We start from the raw sequence: 15,422 nt of genomic DNA on the forward strand, positions 1-15,422 counted from the left end.
GAGGGGAGTCTGATTTTTTTCAATAAAAAGTGGACACACTCCGGACTATATTCCAAATTGTATAGGCACTGCTCAACAGGGCTGAAATTAGGTCAACTCCTAGCACTATTATTTGTATTTAATAATAGTTCTTGCTTGTTCTCTTCTAAAGGAGGATCAGAGCAGATAATAATAACATCAACAACAATCATAATCATAATATCTTGCATCTTCTCTCCACAGGAAGTCTTGGAGCAGCCAATAATAATAATATTTCTTACCTGCTTCTCATTGCTTGAGTTATTTGTGTGACTCAGCGATTTCTGTACAATGGTGCCTTGAAGAAAAAAAACCCAAAGGTTTTTCTTACAATTGAATTGAATCCTTTGATTTCAATTTACAAAAATTGAAATAAGCTGTGGATCAAGTGGGAGAAGTGAGAAACTGAGTCTGTGGTTTAAGCTATCTAATAATAATAATAATAAAGCACAATTATTTCTTAAATCAAGAAATCTGCAAGCCAACATTGCTAGGTTTCTTTGAAATTGCTTTTTAAATATATTTTCTATTTTTATAAATAAGACTTGCCAAGGCATATTGTATAAGCACTTTGAGGGAGTCAACAAATACTCTATTGTGGAATATTTGTATTAATGAATTTTTTATGCCACTTCTCTCTCTTAAAAGACAATAGGAGATTGAATATAAAAATCATTTGAATGCGTATTTTCTCCCTAGTTTTGCATGAGATACTGACCCTTTTATGCAGTGGTTCTTAACCTGCGGGACACAAGGGTAAAAATCTGATCCACAAGCCTCCTTCCTCTTAATATTTTATTTCCACTCCTTTCGTGCCTCCTGCCACTCTTTCCTTGTTTCTGGCTGTAAAAGGATAGGCTGCCAGCCTGTGCAGATATCCCATCAATATTTTGGATATCCCACCGCTGCCACCATTTGTAAAAGGATTCCCTCTTCTCTGGCCAGCTATTTTGAGATACTTGTTTATTTATTTATTTCATATACTTGTACTCTGCCCTTTTCACCCCCGAGAGGGGACTCAGGGCGACCTCACAGCAAACACCATTTGGGGCCATCATAATTTATTTATCGTGTGAGGAGCAAACCAAACAGTTGTATTGCATTTTTGGTCACTTCTGGAATGAGAGAATTAGCCATCTACAAAGACGTTGCCCAGGAGGCGCCCAGATGTCTTGCAATCCTGCAAGGAGGTTTCTCTCGTGTCCCCCAGTGCCATCATAATTATAAGAACAATCAATAAATTTATTAAAACAAAACATTAAATAAACGGTTGCTAAAACATGCCAGTTAAAATCTGTGTCCGGGTGAATTCACTGTCACTTCGAAATTGCTTATGTCTTGTTCATTCTTGCTATTCAATGGTCAAATGCAAGGTCCCACAACCAAGTCTTGAGTTTCCTTCGAAAGGACAGGAGGGAGGTGGCCAATCTGATGTCTTTGGCGAGAGAATTCCACAGACGAGGAGCCACTGTTGAGAAGGCCCTGTCTCTCGTGTCCACCAATCGCATTTGTGACGGCGGTGGGATCAAGAGCAGGGCCTCTCCAAAAGATCTTAAACTTTGTGATGATTCGTAGTAGGAGATATGTTCGGATATGTAGTCTGGACCAGAACCGTTTAGAGTTTTAAAGGTTAAAACCAGCACTTTGAATTGTGCTTGGTAGCAGATTGTCAACCAGTGGAGCTGGCGTAACAGAGGAGTTGTATGCTCCTTGTACGCCGCTCCAGTGAGCAACCTGGCTGCTGACTGTTGGGACTAATTGAAACTTCCAGGCAGTCTTCAAAGACAGCCCCACATAGAGCACATTGCAGTAGTCTAATCAGGATGTATCAAGAGCGTGGACCACTGTGGCCAAGTCAGACTTTCCAAGGTATGGGCGCAGCTGACTTACAAGTTTTAATTGTGCAAAAACTCCCCTGGCCACCGCTGAGACCTGGGGTTCCAGGCTCAACTATGAATCTAAGATCACTCCCAAACTGTGAACCTGCATCTTCAGGGGGAGTGTTACCCTGTCAAGTACAGGCTGTAACTCTGAGCCCTGTTCAGCCTTTCGACTGACCAGGAGGACCTGTCTTGTCTGGATTTGAAACTGTCCCGCATGATCAATGTCCAAATTGAATGGGACTTCCAGTGCGTTGTTAGGGTGGGAATCGGGAACCATTTCTGAGGAAAAAAATCTTTCATTCCTCTCACTCTCTCGGCTTCTGGTGACTATTTACTTTATTGCTATGTGTTGCTAGGTCATTTCCTATAATGACGGGTATGTCAAAGCTTCCCAGCACTCCCATCTTCCAAGTGCCTTCAAACTGATGGTATTTAACAGGTACTTCGGCTACTTGGACTTCGAACTGGGGCCCATGTATTCCTTTAAGACAATACTTCTGATCATGTACTATCTGTTCTGGTTTTATTAATTGTGACTGGATTAGAGAAACCTGTGCCCCTGTATCTCTCAATCCCAACATTGTCTTTTCATTCACACTAACCACCTCCATAAAATCCTTATTGAACTGTTCCCCAACACTCCATACTCTGAATACTCTAGCTGCACTTTCTGTCAGGGCGTTGCTCTCATTCTGTGGCTTTGACTGTTGAATGACTTTTACTGCTTTTGGAGGGAAAGTAAGTTTCTTGAAACTGGCAAACTTTGGACATGTAGATTTGATATGGCCTTGGTGGCATTGAAATGAGGGGTGTCAGAGAAGAGGGAGGAGGTGCAGAACAAACATTGTACCGTGATGCATTTGACTCACTTGTAAGAGCCACTGCTGAGGAACAGGGGGTAACCAAGAAACTTTGATTTTAGTTTGAAGCCACTTCTGTTATTCTGTTGACATTGAGAAGAGACCTCCACATAAATGCCAGGAGCTCCTCTGGAAGCCTTTACCACATTGCCGTGTTTCCAACTGGAGGTTCTGAGGCTGAAGCTCTTGCTGAAATCTTTGTTGTTTGTGGGGCTTCTGATGCTTGTGGGGCTTCTCGCCTAAGGATAGTGATAAGGAGGACATCCCATGGCGTATGGTTGCTTCACCAGTGAACCGTCCTGAATTGTAGAAGAGGAAGTGCATCATCAGCTCAGAACAACCCATTTGGGGCAACTGGGTATACATGCTATGAGAACACAACATCACAAAGAAATATTTTCAACTAACAGGACCTGTTAAAATTTCCTGGAATATAGATTTGAAGTCTTCAAAGCCAATATAATTTCCTTCTGCATTTCCTTCAAGTCTTTTTAACACAAGTCTTTCTCAACAAAATCCTTGACAAAATATGTGCTTTTCTTAGCATTTCTCAAGTTGGTATTTATTTATTTATTTATTTGGATTTTGGAGCATTTTGGATTTCATATTCCTAGATAAGGGATGCTCAACCCATACTACCATATTCTTGTAGCAAGTGCATTAACGGTGTCAAGGTTTAGACTCCACACTTAAAGTTGCATTGGATAATGTATTAAAATTTGCTCAGTGAGTTAGAAGACATTTTTCAAAAAACAAATCAAGTTCATCTCTTTATCTACATCCTTCTCATGTTTGGTCTTTGCTGAGTTTTGAAGTGATTTGAGCTATAAATCCCACTGGTGACCGTGGACAAGTCACACTTTCTAACTATCAGAGAAAGTATCTTTGTTCTTCAAGTTGCTCCTGACTTATGGCAACCATGAATTAACCTTATCAAAGGGATTCATTGGTTAAAAAAAGTATTTTTACCTTAGTGTTTAGTCTGTGTACAAGTAGCTCTGGTTCTTAGCAACTTTGGAATTTACCTAATTTGAACAGAAAACACACAGATAGCAGAAGTGTCTTTCCAAAACATGAAGGCTTTATCTCTTCTAGTTCAGCAATACAAAACAGTCTGTGTAAAACACAATCTTTCTTCTTTCTACTCACAACACATTCTTCGACCTATCTCTTTCTTCAAGAAAAGAGCAACAACACCGATCAGCAATACCAATGGGGGGAGGGGGTATTATTATTATTATTATTATTATTATTATTATTATTATTTTGGACATTTGTATCCTGTCCTATGTCAACCTCCACAGAGGGACTCAGGGTGGCTAACAACCGGCACACAATGGTGCCCACAACCAAAAGCATAAATATACAATTTAAATAAAATAAATATAAAGCAGTATAAAAACAATATAAAAACATTCCATTACATTTGTTGTCCCAATTTACACAAATATTAACCAAACAACTATTACATTACTTCATCCCTGTAGTCTGGGATTACTACATAATTGCATTAGAAACATTGTTATATCAACCACTGAGATTTGTCTAATCATCCTTCATAATTAATCAGGAATATACTCATATACATATTGTAACATGGGGATGAGGAATGAGGGATTGCTTCTCTGAACAAATCCTGCTAAGAAAACACTGTGATGGTTTTGCCTTAGGGTCACCATAACTTAAAAACAAGTTGAAGACACACTGCAGCAATAGATGCTGCTCTAGAGGGGAAGAACACCATGTGGAAACATTTGTGGCCCTGAAAATGAAAGTAAATGTTGTAGAAAAATCTCCTTGAAAAACGTTGAGAATTCAAGACCCATCATCCTCTGCTAGGAACAGTATAGGAACTAGAGTTCAAATCATTAGGAAGGAACCCCTACAATTTTTACCAATGAAGCATATGTCATGTTCTGTTTGGAGATCACACCTGTTGGGAATCAGCCTGTGTTTGTGTTTCAGGATCCTGATGTGGGAAATGATGAGGGAAATGATGGTGCCAAGGCTGACGTACAAGATGGAGATAGCTTGGTCAATGATTTTCAGGCAGACAATGACAGAGAGGCCCCGCTGCAAAGGGCAGTTTCTCATGAGAATATTCCTGCTGGGACTAGCAATAATAATTCACTCCCTCTGTCTGTGAGCTCTCAAGATTTGGGTTTGGAAAACAATCTGACACCTGAGGATTTTAATGAGCAGCCAGATAGCGAACTGAAGAATAGGTGGCTGGAGATTAGCCAGGTTTGACAGCAAACTCAGTGTTTACGTTGCTCCGAAATGCTTCGTCTGATAAGGGGAAAATGTGGGGGGAAGCAAAACCAATTTCTGAGTTTTGGGATATAAGGTTTGCCTCAAAGGGAAACCTGCTAGACCAGGCATCGTTTGGAAACCAAGTTCATGTGCCATGGAAATCCTGTTCAAGGGATCTTGTTCCTATGGAGGTTTTTTTTTAGCCTTTTGGATTGTCTTTGCATCCTGTTGATTCCTGTCTGGATTAATGCTGTCTTGGAATGCTTTTATATCTTGTGTGGACATTGTTTTGTGCAACTGCCTTTTATGGACTTATTACTTTTTGGAACCTTCTTATTTACTTACAAGCATTTATTTCTTCTGGCTATTTACTAAGTTTTAATAAAAGAAGATTTGTTTCTTCACTCTTCGTGTGGTGTGTTTTAAAGTCTGAGGGCTTTTTCCTGACCTGGAGTACAACAACACCAACAGAAGCATTCATCAAATTACAGTGATGCCTTTTGTTCACTGAAAGCAAGAAAGGAACATTATGATGTTTAGGACACATTAAGTATTGGGGATCCACCTGTACGGCTGAATGGGTGCTTCTTCTGCCATGTTTCTGTTGGAACCTTTTCCCACAATTCTGACATGGATAAGACTGATTATTTCAGTGGAAGAGAATGTGGGTAGACAAGGCAGAGGTCTCATGAAGCTTTTATCACAGATCTTGCAGACTAAGCTGTGCTCCTGCAGAAAGAAATAGACTTTAGCCCATTGCACAAGGCACTCCAGTGCCCAAAAAGAGAGTTCAGTGACTCCTTTCCCTCATAAGAAATTTCACAACATATGAAAAGTGAATGAAAAGTCAATTGCTTAAAAACATATGAACATCACTACTGTGTACAAATTCTTAGAACAGACTGGTAGAGAGAGAGAGAGAAGCCAATGAGTATGAGAAATGATTTAGCATCAATACGTCTTACAACATTCTTAATATATTGCTATCATGTTAAAATTCCCTAAAGGATGTGACAAACTCAGTAATCTGTACAGGAACATATATGAACCTTGGAAAGGTTCCTTGGAAAAACCTTTTTTGATGACAGCTTCTGGAACCTGCAGAGGACTCCATGATGCTTATTTCCTCTCTTAATTTGTTCCTTCTTTTGTGGAAAGTTTTGCCATCAACTTCCTCAAATTCCCTGAGTTGCTTTATGGTAATCTGTACATGAATCAGTACATCAGCATGTTCACCTTCTCCTGACTTCAGTTAATAGCTGCATGGAAGCAATGTTGCAGACCAGGGTCTCTCTCACAGATAGGCTTTCATTTCTCTCTCTTTGGCTTTAGCCATCTTAGCACACTTTCCTTGTGAGTGTGTGTGTGTCAGGCATGTAGCCGGGTGGGGGGCTCGGGGGGCTTCAGCCCCCCCCCCCCGAAAAGGCCTTACTGGTGCATTATTTAAACTGTTATGTTTATTCATATCACGATCTGATCACCATACTCAATATATCCCATATGCATGGGGGTATTGGGGTCAAGATACAAAAGGTTTGCTAGGCTAGACCCTCTTTCACTCAGACTCAGCCCCCCCCCCCCCAAACTCAGCCCCCCCCCGACCCCCCTGAAAAAAATTCAGCCCCCCCCCCCCCCCCCCCGGAAACAAAATCCTGGCTACGGGCCTGGTGTGTGTGTTTGGTCACTCTGATCTGGAGCCCACACCAGCTGTGGCCCTTGAGGTTACAAATGACAGCAGAGTTTGCACAATGTTGTACTAGGCCATAAAAGACATATATATTATATACCACTATGCACTTCACATGAATTTTTCTGTCCACACATTTGGTGATATGAAGTGGGCCAGAAAGATGATATAGGCAAAACCTGGTGCCAAGAAAAGGGAGCAGAGATATGGCTCAATCAAAGAGAATTCTCCAAACCCCAATCTGTGCTTGGGTGGTTCAGTCCTTCTTTAATGACATAAAGGGGGCTAATTCAATGTTACATTAATCATGTGGTTTGACTTTTGAATTCAAGAATTTTTGCTCACAAAATACATAGCATGGGGACATAGTCCACCCTGTTGTCATGGAGCATGGCCAAGGTGTTTCAGTCTTTCCATTCTTGCACTTACTGGAAAATGGGGGAAATGGGAGCTTTCTCCTCAATCCAAATGACAAATATCAAGAGAAAGACACTCCCTTGCCAGTTCAGAATTCCAGCAGGGAAAAAGGAGTTGAAGACACTCCATGACAGGAACCCAGCTATCTCAATATAAGCTGTTCCAATGAAACAGAGAAAGAAATGCAAAGACTACAGAAGGACTTCTAGAATAAACTTTGTACCGTGCTGCGTTTGACTCACATGTAGAAACCACTACTGATGAACAGGGGTTGACCAAGGAGCTCTGATTTGTGTTTGAAGCCACATGAGTTCTTCTGATGAAAATAAGAGGTGGCCTCCACATTAAAGCCAAGAACTGCTGCTGAACCAGGCGCTTAGTCCAGAGGAACCAACGTCACTGTAGAGTCCCAGTGCCAAACTTCACTCAGATCCAAGAGCTGGGCAAGGCATGTAGTTCTATACCAAATGTCTCAGCTCAGGTCTTCTCAGGGGAGGGGAGGGGAGTGGGAGAAGAGGGGAGGGGAGAGGGGGGACAAGGGGGAGGGCGAAGGAAGGGTGAGGGAGGGGAAGTGAAGAGAAAGGGGAGAAGAATTGGAAAGAAAGAGCGAAGAGCAATGAGAAATAGAAAAGAGAAAAAGGAAGAAATAAAGGAAGACAGAAGAAAGAAAAGGAGAAAGAAAGAGAAAACAAAGGAGAAGGAGAAAACAGAAGAAAAGAAAAAGAGAAGAAGGAATGGAAAATAAAATAGAGAATGAAGTAAGGTGAGAGAAAGAAAAGACAGAGAGAAAGTGCCGGGAGATAGGAAAAAAGTTAAAGAAAGGTAGAAAGAGATATAGAAAAGAAAAAGGAAGAAAAGAGAAAGAGGTGACATGAAAAGTGAGATATGAAAAGGATGAGATGTGTCAAATGTGTGTGTGAGGTTTGTGATGCGTGTGGTGTATATGAGGTATTTGAGGTGTGTATATGGTGTGTGATGTAAGGGTTCTGTGTGATGTGTGTATGATGTGTGTGTGATGTGTGCAATATGTGAGATGCAGGTAGGAAGATGGCCTGGGAGGGGGAGGAGGAATGGGAGAGGGAGGGGAGACAGGGACAAGGAAGGGGAGCTGGAGGGGAGAGGGGGAAAGAAGGGAGGGGAAAGGAGAAGGGGAGGGATGGAGGAGGATTGAACACTCAGACCTTTGCCACAACTGGACACACATCCCATAATATAGCTATTTTCAAATGCTAAAATCAATGACATCATTGCCATTAAAACAGACTGGGACTTTCTCAGCCATATGTGTGACTATCTATGCATGGTACAGATAAGATGGTGCAAATGAAAACACAAACAGTCTTTTCTTTGCCATACTGAGCAGTGTGTTAATAACAGGGTCCTCAAACTATGGCCCGAGGGCTGGATACGGCCCTCCAAGGTCATTTACCCGGCCCTCGCTCAAGGTCAACCTAAGTCTGAAATGACTTGAAAGCACACAACAACAACAATCCCATCTAATCAACCAAAAGCAAGCCCACACTTCCCATTGAAATAGTAATAAGTGTTCTTCATTTTAATTATTGTATTGTTTTAAAGTGTTGTTTGTTTGTTTTTTTTGCACTACAACTAAGATGTGTGCAGTGTGGACAGGAATTAATTCATGTTTTTTTTTCAAATTATAATCTGGCCCTCCAACAGTTTCAGGGATTGTGATCTGGCCCTCTGTTTAAAAACTTTGAGGACCCCTGGTTAATAATGTAAACTCATGGAGTTCAGACTAACGGAAATAGAAGGAGAGAGGACTTTCTAGTTTGCAGGCCCCAGGTAACTTATCCAAACAGAGACTTTGGTATTTCAAGCTGGTGTGCGGTATAGAAAAGGAAAAACGCAGAAGGGTTTATCCTGGCTTCCTTCAACCGTGGCCTTCTGTTTTCATTTCAATACCTTTTAGGTTGAGTTCTTTCAAAAGCTGGCCGACATGCTGTGATTTAGTGTTTAGTTAAAAGATAGGCAGGGATGGGTCAAATGTCCAGGAAGTTGAGGAAGAACAACCCATCAGGAAGAAAGAAAAATGCTTTGGCATAGTGTTTCTCTCGATTTTCCTTGATTCCACATGGTTCTCACTTCAGGTCGTGTTGTCTCCTGCTGTCTCTGTAAATCCACCTTTTATGGAAGCCTTTGCCCCAGAGATCATAGCCAAAGGACTTTAAGCCAGTATGTTTCCAACTGGGGGTGATGTGGCTGTAAGATGGGCTGAAATCTTTGCTTCTCCCCTGATGCTTCTGAGGCTTGCAGTCCAAGCTGTGCTCCTGCAGAAAGAAATGAGCTTTAGTACACAACACAAGGCATGCAGTACTCAAACGGAGTACTGCATGCCTCATCAGAAAGTTCACAGTGTAAGAAAAGGGAATGGAAAACCAACTGCTGATGCAACATGCGAAAGTCACAACACACAAAAATCATCAGCTGTGTAATTTGGTTACATACCACAGCACAGTTTGCACACTATTGTACAGAGCCAGAGAAAGCTATGGGGAACCATAGATATTCTGCTATGCATTTCATAGGAAATTTCCTGTCCACACAGATTGTCATATGAAATGGGCCAGAAAGTTCATCTGGGCAAAACCTGGTGCCAAGAAAGTAAAAAAGGCAAATGGATCAATCTAAGAAAATTGTCCAAGCATCAATGTGTGCTTGGGTGGTTCAGCTCTTCTTTAAGCAAAAAAGAGAGCTATCAAAAGAGATCTAATTAAATCTTCCATGTGCAATTCGGCAAAAACCTGTGCTATTTTGGTCCCATTTTCAGCAAATCCCCCCCCCCCCCCCCGGTTGTTTACTGGGAAATTCCCGTAATTGGGAAGTGGGTTCTGTTTTCATTCCAGAAAGATTTCTTCCATTGGCACTAATGGGGAAACTTTTAGAGGCTAATTTCTCCATCTTTGTTAGTCCTATCGGCATGAAACTCCCTTGTAGGCCACATTTACAACTGTGAAAGGGCCAGCTTTATCACAGTAGGTTAATCACCATCTGCAGATGGAGGAAATGTTGCCAACCAAAAGGTTGACAGTTCGAAGCCAGGTCAGGGTGAGCTCCTGACCTTCAGTTCAGCTCCCTCACCCACCTAGCTGATTGAAAACAGTAATGTGAGTAGATGAATAGGAACTGCATTAAGTGGGAACTATTTTAGGCATGGCATTTTGGAGGAAAGTGTACAAACAAAGCAAGCTCTTCAGCAAGGAGATGGAGCGACAGCACCCTCCTGTGGCTGAATCCAAGCACATCCTCCAAAAGATGCCGAATGGTAAGAAAAAGCCTAAATATACTTCTATCTGTTGTCTGTCTTGTCATTGTATAATTGGCATTGAATGTTTGCCTTATACGTGTTCTGTGATCCACCCTGTGTCTCCTTCAGGGTGAGAAGGATGGAATATAAGTACTGTAAAGAAATAAAGGAAGAAAGGAAGATATAGGGTAAAACTCCTCTGACTGAATAGTCTGCATCCCTGCCATTAACAGATTAATGCAAATGAAGGAGGAAGGGATGAAAATAGAGGTAATTTGAAAGGGAAAATAAAATGTTTTGCATTTTAAGAAATAATTTTGTAATTAAAAATTGCACAATCTCACTGTCAAGGGGTGAGGAGAATAAAGGGGAAAATGGATGAAATCTGACCATCATTTTCATCAAGGTTTGAATTTCCGCTTTTTACACCCTAGTCTTACATGGATTTCTTTGCAAGTTTGGTTCTTCTGTTTTGACCATTTCAAATATGTAAAAGATTTGTGTGAATGGGAGACAACAGATCTCAATGGTTAAGAGATGACTGGGATACTGACCTTCCAGAAACAAGAAAAGTAGAAGTGAATGCTACCATAAAGTGGAGTTTACCTCTAAATCCATATTCTTTGGATGCTCTTCTTCAATGTAATATTTAGGAGCCCCCGGTGGCGCAGTGGGTTAAAACCTTGTGCCTGCAGGACTGATGACTTGAAGGTTGGATTTCTGGCCTGAAGGTTGGGTTTCTGGCCTGAAGGTTGTCAGTTTGAATCCAACACGCAGAGAGCACGGATGAGCTTCCTCTATCAGCTCCAGCTGCATGCGGGAACATGACCTTTACCTCCCACAAGGATGGTAAAGGTAAAGGTTTTCCCCTGACATTAAATCCGTCATGTCTGACTCTGGGGCATGGTGCTCCTCTCCATTTCTAAACCTAAGAGCCAGTGTTGTCCGTAGACACCTCCAAGGTCATGTGGCCAGCATGACTGCATGGAGCACCGTTACCTTCCCACCAGAGCGGTACATATTGATCGACTCACATTTGCATGTTTTTGAACTGCTAGGTTGGCAGAAGCTGGGGCTGACAGCAGGGATTCAAACCTGCAAACTTTTGGTCAACAAGTTTAGCAGCCCAGCGGTTTAACTCAGTGCGCCAAGGATGGTAAAAACATTTTTTAAAAAAAACCATCCAGCCATCCCCATGGCACCTTCTTTGCAGATGGCCAATTCTCTCACACCAGAAGCGACTTGCAGTTTCTCAAGTTGCTCCTGACACACACAAAAAATTGAAATATTTTTTTAAATGTTTGATGTTTTTAAAATAATTTAAATTCATACTGAATGTTTAGCAACTGACGCAACCTATTTCATAATAGTAATACTAAATATTACTAAATATTACTATTTTTTAAAATAAATGCTATGCCTCAAAAGGCCTGCACGTCGTTAATGCTCAGGCAGAGAGCTTGAGTCCCTCTGAGCAAACTTGAAATCCTAGAATGCCACTGGATGTTGCTATGGCAGTTGAAACAGCAGCTAAAACGGAATATTGGCATTAAAGGGTAATATCACCCTTTAACTGTATAGTTTGACAAGGCCCAAGGGAAGTGTCTTTCACTTTAAAATGCTTTATTTGGTCAATCTTGTGAACAGCAGGCTTCCTAAAGAAAAGGCAGCGTGACAAGGCTAATGTCCTCCATACTAAGTGCAGTTTCTCAGCAGTTTCCATTTATGACCAAACCCGAAAACATGAACACTAAAGAAGCCTAGATAAATGGTTCTTTGCCCCCCTCTTTTTTGAAGGTTTATTCTATTTGATGGGTCTACAATAATTGCCAAAAATTGGAGGGGGCAGATATGGATTTTGCTCTGTGATGGCAACCCACAGGAATAACTGGTGGATTGCAACACCCAAAAGCTCCAATTATTTACTGTGCTGATGAGATCTGATGGGAGATGAAGTCCTGTAACATTTGGAGGCCATGCAAGCTGAGATGATTGTTATATATCTGTATCTATATCACCATCATCCACCACTATGTCCAGGACCACCTTCTCCCATATGATCTACTCCAGACACAAAGATCCTTTGGGGAGGGATCTACTCCAACCAACCAAAACCTGACTTTGGTTACTTTGTCTGAGGCCATATCATTATTGAAACCCTACGAACGGCTTCCAGAGTTTCCATCCAAACACCCAAGATGCTTGCCTGCATAGTAAAGAGATGGACGTGAAATTGAAATATGATTTTAGGTTCATTTGGTTTGAAGTGTATGCAATTAATTATTCTCTTAGTTCCATGTTTAGGTCTATATACAGAGCCAGACTTAATTGCAAAGCTAAATAAGCCATCCCTTGGTGCTTCATTTATAGCAGAACTTGGATAGTATTTTTTAAATCCTTGAATATTTCAAAATGTTATGCATTTATTGTGATGCCTCTTAAAGTTGATGCTAGTACCGTTTCAGCCGCTATGATCTCTAACCATTTATTAAGTAGCAATTCTGAATGAAGTTACATAGTGTACTTGTGTTGGAGATAGCTACCTTCTCAAGCCTCCTCTATGTGATGTTTTGTTAGAGGGGATGTGGTTTTAAAAAGGGAAGTTTCAGAACGTTCCCAATGCCTATATGTCCTGATTTACTGCCATATTAGCCTATTTCTGTAGTAGGCCCATGTTTACAGAAAATGCTGATTGTTTGAGAAATCAGTGCTCTAGAGAAGTTACTATTCAAGGATAACAGTACATCTGGACAAAACCGGCTAGCTGGTGGTTAGTTAGAACCCCCAAGTTTCCCAGTCGCTCTGAAGTCATGTTTGCAACACACTAACAGATAAGATACAATCATGGTCAGAGAACAATAGACTACAGCTGTGTTATAGACTTGTTGTTGTTCATTCGTTCAGTCGTTTCCGACTCTTCGTGACCTCATGGACCAGCCCACACCAGAGCTCCCTGTCGGCCGTCACCACCCTCAGCTCCTTCAAGGTCAGTCCAGTCACTTCAAGGATGCCATTCATCCATCTTGCCCTTGGTCGGCCCCTCTTCCTTTTGCCTTCCACTTTCCCCAGCATAATTGTCTTATCTAGGCTTTGCTGTGTTATAGACTGCAGTTGTGCTATTGTTAGGATCCCACGTGTGCTATAATGTCAATCAAATAATAAACAACCAATGAGCAACTGTATAGCTAGCTTAGACCAATGAAATGATTTGCCTTTGGAAACCAATAAGAATGTGTATTTGATTTATTGCCAGAAGTGATAAAAACCCTGCAGCCCCATTGGGGGTTGTGCCAAACCCTTTTATTGCATTCCTGTATGCTTGTCCTTATTGTTATGGGCACACAATAAATAATTTTTTGCAGTTTAAAAGATTCAACTTTCATGGTGTCCTTCCTAGCTTTCCCTATTGGAAAGGGGGCTCCTGCTTCAATGGGAAATATTTTGCTTTCTTTGCCTCCATAATGTGTTGTTTTATTTCCTGAAGTGTGTATTTTCTTTGGTTTAGTTTCCTTAGCCTTATGTACTTGAGGCAGTGGGAGGGGCTGCCTCAAGTATATGACTGTTTAGAATGCATCTTAAACATGATTACACTTGAGAAATGATAGTGAAGGTTTGAGTCAGAATACAGAAGTTAGTGTTAGAAGACAGTGAAGGCTTGAGTCAGGTTGAGTACAGAAGTCTGCTTTATAGCCAGATGTAGGAAGTTAGAAAACTGTTGATGCTTGAATTCTTTGAAAGTAGACTCTTATGAAACAGAACTGTGCAGAGGAATACAGCTTTTGAAGAGACTGTTAAAGACAGTAAGTTAAAGAAACAAACTGAAACGTTTTACAGTTTAACCTGATAAGGAATGTGCCTGTATATTTAAATACTTGAATTTATGAGTAAAGCAAACTTATTTTAAAAGAAGTTTACTTGAATCTATCTTTGCTGAGACCATTGAATAGAAACAAGATATTGACAAGCCCAGCAATCACCCATTGCTCAAGAAACTAAAGGAACACCTCCATAACTCTGCTACCCAATAGGTTATGATCCTAACAGGTCATAATCTATAATCCCCAATAGGTCGTGATCCTAACAGGTCATCATCCTTATCCCAAAACGTGGTTGGTGCTGCTCTGTCTGTTCAAGTCATTTCCAATGCATAACCCTTTCATAGGATTTACCCTTGGCAATGGTGAGGAATGAAACAGTGAGGGTTTATTCCAATTATAAACAGCTCATCCCGAACTTGCAGTTTTCTTCTATTGAGTGGTGTGCATAAGTTAGATGCTGCAATTCTGTGTAATGTGTACATTGCACAAACCACTGCTTCTGGCTTAACCTTGAGTCCATCATATATGAGATTTCTGATGAACATGATCTGAGGGAAAGGAGCCTTTTTCGATGGTGCAGGTGATAGCTTCAGGCTCATCCTTTTCTCCAGAATCCATCCACAATATCTGGCTCTTTGGTACTCCCTTTTAGGCGCCAAATCCATCTTCAATTAACACCAAGGTCACTTGAGATACCATAGACAAAACAATGGGATTGAGGAAGGGCTCAGAAGTGAGAAACCTTCAGGTATCTCAAGAAACAAAACAAGATATAGTGGATGCATTTATGTCCCAAATTTATTTCAACTGCAGAAGTCTATTTGCTTTGTTCACTGCTGTCAAACCAAGACTGACATCCTGTTAATTAGTGGAATATTGACATATATACAAGTTTGTCCATTTAAAATTACAACTACAACCAAGGGATGCAAACTGAATGTGTTTTCTACCTTTATCATCAAAGGCTTCAACTTTTAACCCACAGGGCCATGAAGGCATCTGAACAGGCCACTTCAACCTGCGGTCCTCCGGGTGTTTTGGACTTCAGCTCTCAGAATTCCTGACCATTGAACAAGCAGGCAAGGGCTTCTGGGAGTTGGAGGTGCAAACATCTGGAGGGCTGCAGGTTGACAAAGCCTGATCAGTGTTCAGTTGGATGCACTAGAATGGGAGAAAACAAAAATGTCGTTGTTTAGTACTTCTATTTTCTTGGCTATC

This window comes from Anolis sagrei, chromosome 4, assembly GCF_037176765.1.
Source record: "Anolis sagrei isolate rAnoSag1 chromosome 4, rAnoSag1.mat, whole genome shotgun sequence".
NCBI classification, from domain to species: Eukaryota; Metazoa; Chordata; class Lepidosauria; order Squamata; family Dactyloidae; genus Anolis; species Anolis sagrei.